Below are 8918 nucleotides of genomic sequence, written 5' to 3' on the forward strand. Positions count from 1 at the left end.
GATGAAGCATCTTGAATATTAACAATTAACTATGGGGCTTAAAAATAACTTTCCCTTTTATTCACTAATTATTTACATGGTTCATATGACCTAACTTGTCTTCATTAAGAACCAGAGTTTATCCAACTAAAGTGAGTAAAATTGGTATCCTTTGGGGGGCAAAATAAAGGATTTTTTTTTCTCAAGTTAAAATCATTCAGGTGGGGCTGGGGTTGTGACTCAGTGGCAGAGTGCTTGCCTTGCACATGTGAAGCACTGGGTTTGATCCTCAGTGCCACATAAAAATAAATAAACAAAATAAAGATATTGTGTCCTTGAATAACGAAAAAAAATATTTCTTAAAAATCATTTGGGTGTTCTGATATGCAAAGTGCTTGTTAATTGTTGACTGTGGTTGAAGCAAAAAAGTGTCTCAGGACTTTGCCCCTGGCCCTGACTTTGCAGTTTCTGTCACTACAGAGGCAAATCTATGTCTCTGCCTGGTCTTGGACACATCATTGGATAAACAGAATGAAAGGGAACTGATAGATGTGCCAGTTCCAGGCCTGGGTCTCAAGCAGCCTTGCATGTAGCAGCTTGTATCTTCCCTTTCTGCCATTGCCATGACAAGGACATGCCTGTGCTCACTGTGGGTCTCAAGAAAAAGAAGGCAAAAATATGGAGCGAAGCCAAGTCATCCTGCCCAAACCCAAATCAGACCGCCCAGACCTCAGGTACAGAGGGAGCTCAGCCAAGATCAACCAAACCATGCAGATGGAGGAGAAAAAAAATTGCTACTGTCGTACACCACTGAGATGGGACTGTTTTTCATGCAGCAGTTTTATGACAACAGCTAATATATTCACCTTTCCTAATATTAGCTGATACTGATGATGATATCGACATTGCCAACCTAAAAAAATATTTGTTACCATCTGGTCTTTCCCTACCTTTATCAGCATGAGTGTTAGATTGATTTTGAGTTAGTATAAAATTATTATTAATTAATCATCATTATCTGGTAAACAAACTTCTTCATGTTCTCTCAGCATTATAGGCAAGGTGCTCTCAAATCGTGGTGTACCCAGAATCACCTTGAGGACTTCTGAAAGCACAGATTGCTGAGCCCCACCTGCAGAGCTTCTGAGTCTGTCTATCTGGGAGTCTCCGGGGCCCGAGAATGTGCAGTTCTTGCACATTCTTGGCAGTGCTGGGTCTCTGCTTCACCCTGGACCACACTGTGAGAGCCACTCCCTTAGGCCATCAAGGGTTAAGCACCAGGTTGCTGATTCCCATACCCGGCTGTGTTTTCCCAAGGCACCTTTTTCCATCACCTTCTCCAGCTGACCAATAAATGCATGGGGCCAGAGCCAAGATTCCATAGCCTTCCAGATGAAGCAAACATCAAGCAGAGTTGCCAAGCCACACAGCAGGAACTCAGCACCACCTTTGCTCTGCACTTACAGTTATTCCAATGGTTCGAGAAGCTTCCTGGTTAGTACTCAAAATACACTGATTTGGGAGGATGAAAGAGAGTTCACAGTTTTTTCTCAGTGACAACCTCCAGGTACTTGTTTTTAAATTCCTCATCACAGAATGCAAAGGGTTTACTGTCAGGGGAAAATCTTGGCCCCATCTATTTAAACGTGTGCAATCAATTTCCCTCTCAAATCCCTGTGGCAGGTATTCTCATTTCTTCCCCCTTGCTGTGTATGCAGTGATCTCCTGCTGGGAAAACAGAACAGCTTTTGCTCATGGTGCAACTCCACTCTGACTTCTTTTTCACAATGGTCTTAAGTTAAATTTGAACTCAGACACTTGTCTATGGCTCCTCAGTGTTGGCATCAGTTGGCAGGAATCTTGGTCCTGTGAGTGATGTTCATTTGCAGAACTGCCTTGGAAAATTACACCAAATTAAAAAACTGCTGCTTGAAAAATTAACATTTTTTAAAATGCAGTAGGGAAATAGGAAGTAATATAGCAAAATGGCCAACCTGTTTTACCTTTCACGTCCTCCTTTTTTCTTTTTCTTTTTTTTAACAAAGCATGGTTTTCATCTGCTAACTGCTGAATTATTCTAACTCAAGGGTTGTGCTTTGAAGAAGGGTAAGGTTGCCCCTGAGGTGTGTGAACACTTGTCCAGGGGCCAGGGGAATGTCTGGCACTTTTCTGCTCATAGCCCAAAGTGGTGGGGATATTTCCAATCTGTTTTATGGGACTCATTTGATTCCATTTTGAAAATCCTCCTTTATTTTGCAAATAATTTTTATAAGAATCTTGATAAATTTAAGAATTTATAATCAACAACTATTTCACCCATCAGTAAAGGAGTATACTATTTGCCATGTTAAAACTAAGGTGTTGTTTTTAACCCAACATATATTTATCAAGCCTGTACTATGTGCAGGCACTGTGCCTGACCGTTGGGAAACAGTAGAATTATCTTCTTATTTTCAAATTGACTATATTCCTTTTGATGAAACTGACCTGAAAATGAATAATTGTCCCTTCCTTCATTTGACACTTGCATTGAGTGTCTAATGTGTCCTAGGCTGACTGTATCATAGAGCACACCATGATAAAACAAGGTAGGCTTGGTTCCTCCTCAGAGTTCAGTCTTGTGAAGGGGTCAGAAAGCTTCTGTAAAAAGTGCAGTAAATGTTATGATTTGAGACAATCATGTAGCAAGAGCATGGAACAGGCAATCTGGTGTATGCAGTCAGAGAAAGCTTTTAGAAGTAGCAAGTGGAGATCTGAAAATGCAAAAGAGGAAAAGCTGAAGAAGTAGGAGGGAAAGAGGAAAAAAGTATCTATGAAGGCCCAAAGATCAGAGAGGGTTGATATTGAACTGAATTAAAAAATTGAAAAGACTTCAGTATGATGAGAAAGCATGAAGAAGGGATTCAAAAGTGATGACAGTGAAAAGGCAGAAGGGTGCAAAGTTTAAGAATTTGGACCTAACTCTAATGGTGATGTGGAGTCACAGATTCTAGAAGGAAAACATGACACAAAGCTGATGATAGAATTTGTGAATTCCATATTTGCAAATTCTCCTACTCACTAATGTTTATATGTAACCTCAAAATCAACATTCGCAGCGCCTTTGAGTTCTTTGGAGAACACACATGCACAAAAATGAGCACATTCCCAGCTGAGGTAGAACAAAGCACTACTCCACCTTTGTGTTTCAGGAGTCACACTGTAAAGTGCTGTTTTGGCCTGTTAAGTGCCACATTTTTCACATTTTTGTCCTTTATGTTGGTGATTTTACTCTTTAAAATGTCCCAAGAACAGTGCTGACCTGCTGTCTAGAGTACGAGGACTGTGATATGACTTACACAGGTAGTCCATGTGCTAGGTAAACTTCATGCAGGCATGGGTTATATGCTGTTGACTATGAGTTCAATGGTAACAAATCAATAATTTTTATTAAATTAGATATTATTGAGCTGGGCATGGTGGCACATGCTTGTAATCCCAGTGGCTCACAAAGCTGAGGTAGGAGGATCCCAAGTTCAAAGTCAACCTCAGCAAAAGTGAGGCACTAAGAAACTCAATGAGACCATGTCTCTAAATAAAACACAAAATAGGGCTAGGGATGTGGCTCAGTGGTTGAGTGCCCTTGAGTTCAATCCTGGTATCCACCCATGCCAAAAAAAGATATTATTGAGCTGACACACATATAAAGCAAGTGTATATATTGACCACTTGATGACAATGTTGACCAGAAGTGTTCAGGTACCTAACCATGTTTTCCCCAAGAGCTACAGTTTAGTTTTCATCAATTAGATGTTTGTAAAGACTTTATAGAACATCACTATTATGAAAGACAAGAACTGGCTATCTATTGGGTAGAGGCTAAACTGGAAATAGAGGCACCAGCTACAGGAATTTCTCAGGCATTCAATTGAGAGATGCTTTTGACTTTACTCAGGTCTTGGCATTGGAGATAAAGAGAAATAGTCAGATAGGAGAGGTATTAATAAGATTTGGTGGTTGATTGAATGTGGTGGGTGATAGAGGTTGGAAAACATCAAGGATAGTGCTTGGTTTCCAGTTTAGGCAATTGGTAGGATGGTAACAACACTGTAAGAAATAGAGAACAACACAGGAGACTGGAGTTTGTTTTGGGGTATGCAAAATTTAAGATTTTTATAAGAAGCTAGGCACCATGGAGAACACCTATAATCCCATAGGCTTAGAAGGCTAAAGAAGGAGGATCACAAGTTTGAGGCCACCTTCAGTAGCTTAGCAAGACCATAAACAACTTAGTGAGACTCTGACTCAAAATTAATAGTAAAAAGGGATGGGATGTGGCTCAGTAGTTAAGTGCCCTTGAGTTCAATACCCCAGTACCAAAAAAAAAAAAAAAGATATATTTTATAAGAAAGATATTCAAGTGTAATTGTCAAGTTGGCAGTGGGATAAGCACATCTAGAGCTGAGAATAGACATCTAGATGGAGGGTGCAGATTGGAAAAACTGAGAAATAAGGGTCCAAGTTATAGGAATAAAACTAGGAGAGAACTTCTTGTCAGAGAAATCAAAGAAAGAGAAGGATTAACAATGTTATATGCACTGGGAGATCTAAGAAATAAAAATACAAAAGCATTCACTGGATTTAGTAACATAGAAAAAATTGACAACCTGGGTCAGAGCAGTTTTGGTTGAGAGATGGGACAGAGGTCAGAAGGAAGTAGACCGGCTAGTGAGTTTGCAAGGTTAACTCCATCTAAGGAGTCATCGGGGGACTTATGGAGAGACATCAAATGCTTTAGTGAGAAAATTAGCCTTTACAGTTTAAAACAACTTAAGGAAAACTAAAATTCTACTGAGAAAGAGTTAAAATTCAAAGTCAATAAAGAAGATTGAAATAGGAAGGAAAACTAGGGGGAAGTAAAGAGCCTCAGAAAACAAACAGAAGGTCCAAAGAACAGATTATACCAGAACTGAGAAAGAGTAACCAGGTCATCTGGTTCCAGTTCCTTATTTCACAAATAATAAAACTCAGGTCCCAAACATAATTGGACATGCTTAAGGATGCATGGTAAAATACCGACCAAATGAGACAGTATTCATCCAGATTCTGTTGAAAGACACTTAAGTGTTCCATATGATTTTTTAAAATACAATACAAAAAATCAAAAGCTCCCTGTGAGAACTAGAACTTGTAAGTCTATGGCTGGGTATTTATAGGAGGGAGGGAGAGAGAGAGGGAAAGAAAAGGAGAGGAGAGGAAGAGAGAAGTGGGGGGAGAAGTATGGTAGAGGAAAAGGGATGGGGATCAAGCAAGCTGAAGTTCACTGATGAACCTCACACTACCAATTGTCCGCAGCTCCCACAGCACTGTGACCGTCCATATGCAAGTGAGTACCTACCTGCTGGAAAAGAAAAGGCAAAAGAAGTGAACCATCTCCAGGGTCATCAGATCAAGACCACATTGCCACCTGTGCTTTGTCCCAGCCTCAGCTCCACCACAAACCATTGTTCGTTCATTCAGCAGATATTTATCAAGAACCTGCTCACTGCTTACATGGCCAGGATTCATCACTGAACAAAAGAGACAAAGAACTCTTCTTTCAAGGAGATTATACTCTATCAGAGAGAAACAGATAAGGAAAAAGAAATACAAAAGGTAAATTTTCCTGTATAGGAAAATGAGTGTAATGGGAAAGAGAAAAAAAAATTAAGGCTAATGTGACAGGGCAGAGAAGTGGGAATTTCCTGAAGAAGAAGAGGAAAAGGGGAAGGTAGAAACCCAGCAGTAGCTGCACAAACTCCCTTATCTCCCCTTGAGAAGGAGTAGAGACCTCAGCATCACGTACACCCAAATGGCAACGTCTGAGCAAGTGGGTCCTGCGTACAGAAGGGCAGATGGAGTTAGACTCTGTGGAGATCTAAGGCCATGTGTAACATCCTTTATACATTATGTCAACCTCTTCAATCCTGAGCTTCCTTTTGTGCTCAACAGTAGGTCTCATAACTGTGCATGGAGTCCTCTTGCTGTTAAACCAGACTAATAGTTCATGAAGACAGTGTTACATCCTTTGTGTGGTTTGCTTTATTCCTTTCCAGACACAGAGACTTCAGTTTGTTTTTATTTTTATGACTAATTGTCAACAGATACTTTGCTCCTTCCCTGGGATGATCCAGCAATTTCGGGTACTTGCCACCAAGTCTCTTGGATCCATTTTGGAGTTGCAAGTGAAACCAATGAGCATCTCAGCCTGCCTCAAATTCAAATGAATGAGAAGTCCAGAGGGCCTGCTTTGCCTCCCAATTTTGATTTTTCCATAAACACTGAACTTTTATTAAAAAAAAAAAAAAACACTTAGCAAATCATGAACCTTGCGGGATGCCCAGAACACTCAGTTTCTACTCAACTTGGTCTCGGTTCAACTCTAGGTGTGAGCAGAAATAGCTGAGCCGGGTCTATTAGTTTCCATCTAAATCTTCCTGATGTACAGTCACAATGATGTCTTTGACTTCAGAACAGCTCAACACTCCTTGCAATCGCTCTGCCAACCCTCCTTGTCGGGAAGAGTTGGCTAGAGAAAAGAAAGATCTCATTCCCTCAGGATCTTCTGCTGCTTACTGTTCCCTCCATCTTTATCAGAAGCCCGAATGCCCCACAGTGAATCTAGATATCATGAAAACTCCCCCACTGTCTATTTGTTTAAACAGTGATTTCCCTGCCTTCTGACTTCTAATTCTGAATTTTTCTCTATTTGAGAAATGTTCCCGTTTCCCACTCCCCTTTCTGATCAATAGCTGGCCTCTACCTACAATTGATTCCTTCTCCAACTAGCTTTAAATCACAGTATCAGGTAGAAATTGCTTTCTGTTCAAACACATGGTGTTACAAAAATGGCCACAATACTGAAACACAACAGGTAACTTGCTTTTTATTTACAAAAGAAATTTGACTGAATTCTTTTCTGTGTGTCACAGCTCCTCAGTGTTAATATCCTCTACTTTTGTGTGAAAACATTAGAGCATATTCATGCCAGTCTTGGAATTTCAAGTAATGAGCCTGATTTCTCCAAAAACAACAGACTTCCTCCATTCTTGGCTCCCAGACAAATTTCCTTAGTCTGAGCTTAAAACTAAAAGCATATTGATTTCTGGAGAGGTGCAACCTTCTGTGTTTGAACCAGTAATTAGGACAGTGTTTATACAGAAGGTCTGAAAAGCAAATGTTTTCTAGACATTGTAGAGTCTTGCAACTCAAAGTGTGGTCCTTGACCATTTGCACCCCGCCGGAGCTCCTCAGGAAGGCAGAAATGCAGGCCACACAGAAGTCCTACTAAACAAGAATCTGTATTTTCACAAGATTCCTAGGTGATGAACGAACATATTCAAGTTCAGGAGGCAGGGAACATAAATAAGATAATGTTCAGTACCCGTGCAACTTTACACCATGTACAACCAGACGAATGAGAAGTTATACTCCATTTATGTATGATAAGTCAAAATGCATTCTACTGTCAAGTTTAATTAATTAGAACAAATAAAAATAAATTTTAAAAGACAGTGTTGGGTTCCTGGGTTGTTTATCTCAAGCAAAAGTGTAGGGTGGGGAAAAAAAGGATGAGAACGTTTGCATCTCTGTGATTTTCAACAAAGTTTCTCTTCTTTAACACAGCTACTGCTCTAGTCTTTTAATAAATCCACACCTCTGACAATCAGTGACATTCAGGCCCTGAATGCCATGGAAATCCCAATGCATTTCTCAGAGATTTGATGATAGCTCTGCCCACCCAGATGCTCATTTTTAAGTTTTAGGTTAGCATTTCCCTCTCTCTTCTTTCGAGGTCCTCATTTCTCTAGTGTCAAGAATATCTGAACATAGGATAAAGTAGAATGAGAAGAGACAGACATCTTAACATTGCCCTTGATGAGAAGATGAGTGCTATCCAAAAGAACATTCTGTGATAACTGATAAACTATGATGATGTGATAAACTGGTTTTCTCAGTCTGGTAGCCACAAGTCCAGGCCCATGACTCTTGAGCAATTGGAATTGTTAAAAGATAAACTGAGACACATTAAAACATTATGGAGTTTGAACAAATAGCAATTCCTGCAACCCACTGAAGGGATACAAGTGAAAAACTTTTTTTAAAAAACATTTTTTTTAAGTTATTGATAAACCTTTATTTTATTCATTTACTTATATGTGGTGCTGAGAATCAAACCCAGTGCCTCACACATGCCAGGCAAATGTGCTACCACTGAGCCACAACTTCAGCCCACAAGTGGAAAACTTTTATAAGGTGATCAGAGAAGCAGCGCACAGGAAATATTTCCCACAGAAAGTGGAGCAATAGCCTTATTTGAATCATTCTGGGGAAAGTCTATGTTAAGGTTAGTTGGTAGTCTCTCATTAGTTAAACCTAAGATTTGTTTTCCTGGAGTATCATCATTTACACTGAGTTGAGTTCCAATTTGCTCATGCCAGATACCAGGGCTCTAGAGCTACCTTAGTCAAATGGCCTCTCAATTAATTATTTTAACAAAATGTTACTAGTGTAATTGAGGAGCTAAATTTGTTTAAATTCATTGACTATTTCAATATTAATGAAAAGTAAATAAAATTTAAAATCTAGTCTTCACTCTCACTACCCACATTTCAAATGTTTAATAGCCACATGTGGCTAGTGGCTACATTATTGGATAGTGAAGGTGTAGATCATTCTTTGGGGTTCTGCATTTACCTACCTTTTGGTTACTGCTTGGGTGGCCATTATAACATTGACTAATGTCTAATCACAACTCTAGTGATTAAAAATATGTGTGAATATGTATAGGAAGATAGAAATCCTTACATTAGTGTATGAATGCTATTTTTATAGCTATCTTCTCTAGTATAAAAATCCCTTTATAAACTAAAATTCAAAAGATATTTAAAAAATAATTGTGAGGTACTTAAAAAATTCTT

At 39.3% G+C, this 8918-nt stretch overlaps 1 long non-coding RNA gene across 2 annotated transcripts; it reads left to right on the plus strand.

Moving 5' to 3' along the window:
* The first annotated feature begins 730 nt into the window (after positions 1–730).
* Positions 731–7511, plus strand: LOC144365572 (uncharacterized). 2 transcript variants are annotated; one of them, XR_013424166.1, is made up of 2 exons: positions 731–1546; positions 5314–7511. It is a non-coding gene; the product is annotated as an uncharacterized LOC144365572 (long non-coding RNA). The 2 variants fall into 2 exon arrangements; XR_013424167.1 differs by having other exon boundaries at positions 731–1473.
* Positions 7512–8918: the final 1407 nt, after the last annotated feature.

The sequence above is a fragment of the Ictidomys tridecemlineatus genome, chromosome 7, assembly GCF_052094955.1.
Source record: "Ictidomys tridecemlineatus isolate mIctTri1 chromosome 7, mIctTri1.hap1, whole genome shotgun sequence".
Taxonomy (NCBI): domain Eukaryota; kingdom Metazoa; phylum Chordata; class Mammalia; order Rodentia; family Sciuridae; genus Ictidomys; species Ictidomys tridecemlineatus.